Source organism: Cystoisospora suis (genome assembly GCF_002600585.1).
Source record: "Cystoisospora suis strain Wien I chromosome Unknown contig_3614, whole genome shotgun sequence".
Lineage (NCBI taxonomy): Eukaryota > Apicomplexa > Conoidasida > Eucoccidiorida > Sarcocystidae > Cystoisospora > Cystoisospora suis.
Window position 1 is genome coordinate 695 of NW_027156409.1, and position 893 is coordinate 1587.

The 893-nt window shown below is 39.8% G+C and overlaps 1 protein-coding gene across 1 annotated transcript in view; it reads right to left on the minus strand.

Annotated features, from left to right (window-relative positions):
- Window positions 1-887, minus strand: part of CSUI_007015 (uncharacterized protein) — a gene marked incomplete at its 3' end in the record, with an annotated part of 1289 nt that extends 402 nt beyond the window's left edge. Inside the window, exon 1 of the mRNA XM_068067165.1 lies at window positions 609-887. The remainder of the gene's footprint in view (window positions 1-608) is intronic.
- Window positions 888-893: the final 6 nt, after the last annotated feature.

Here is an 893-nt window from a genome sequence, read left to right on the forward strand (position 1 = left end):
AGAGAGAAGAGCAAGAAGAAGAAGACTGACCAACAGAAAGTGAAGAAACTTCTCCCCTTCAATCCATAAGAAATACAAGACAGAAAGAGAGGAAGAAAGAGAGGAATGTTTTATGCAGCAGATCTTTTCTCCCTTTTCGTTCTCTCCTCTCTCTCTCTCTCTCGGTGGACGTACACTCATACACAGTTGGTCTAAATATACATAAAGAAATACACAAATAGACTAAAGATAGATTGAAGATAGAGTGGTAGATAGATGAAAGATAGGTAGATATTTAGAGAGATAGATATTTAGATGAATAGATAGATATATGCTTTTCGTATGATGTGTGCGTATGCATCGATAGCCTCCCTACGTAATGTGCATTTTGTATTTGAGAGACGCGAAGAGGGTGAATGAAGGAAAGATCTCCATGTTGAGACGCCTAACTATCTTTCTCCACCTCTCTCTCTACGAGGCAAATACCTAACGAAAAAGAAGATCTGAACCTCTCCTTCCCTCCCTCTCTCTCGCTCTTTTTTCTCGCTGCTTGAGAGAACAAGAAAAAGAAGAAGAGAAAGAAAGAAGAAGAAGAAGCAGAGAAGGGAGAAGAGGAGAAGAAGACTGACCTTTGGGTCGTCTAGATTTTGTGGCACCTTGAACATAGGCACCAACATAGGATTGATCATAAAGAAACCTACACATACAGAAGAAGACCAAGACGAAGAAGAGAAAGAAGAAGAAGAGCAGAGAGGACAACACAAGAAGAAAGCGTAGAAGAAGAAGATATAAAGACGGAGAGGAAGTTCTTCGATCTAACTTTAGTCTATCCTCCTACCTATCTTTCATCTCTCTTTCTCTCTCTCTCTCTCAATTCATCTGTCTATTGATCTAACTTTAGTCTATCCTCCTAC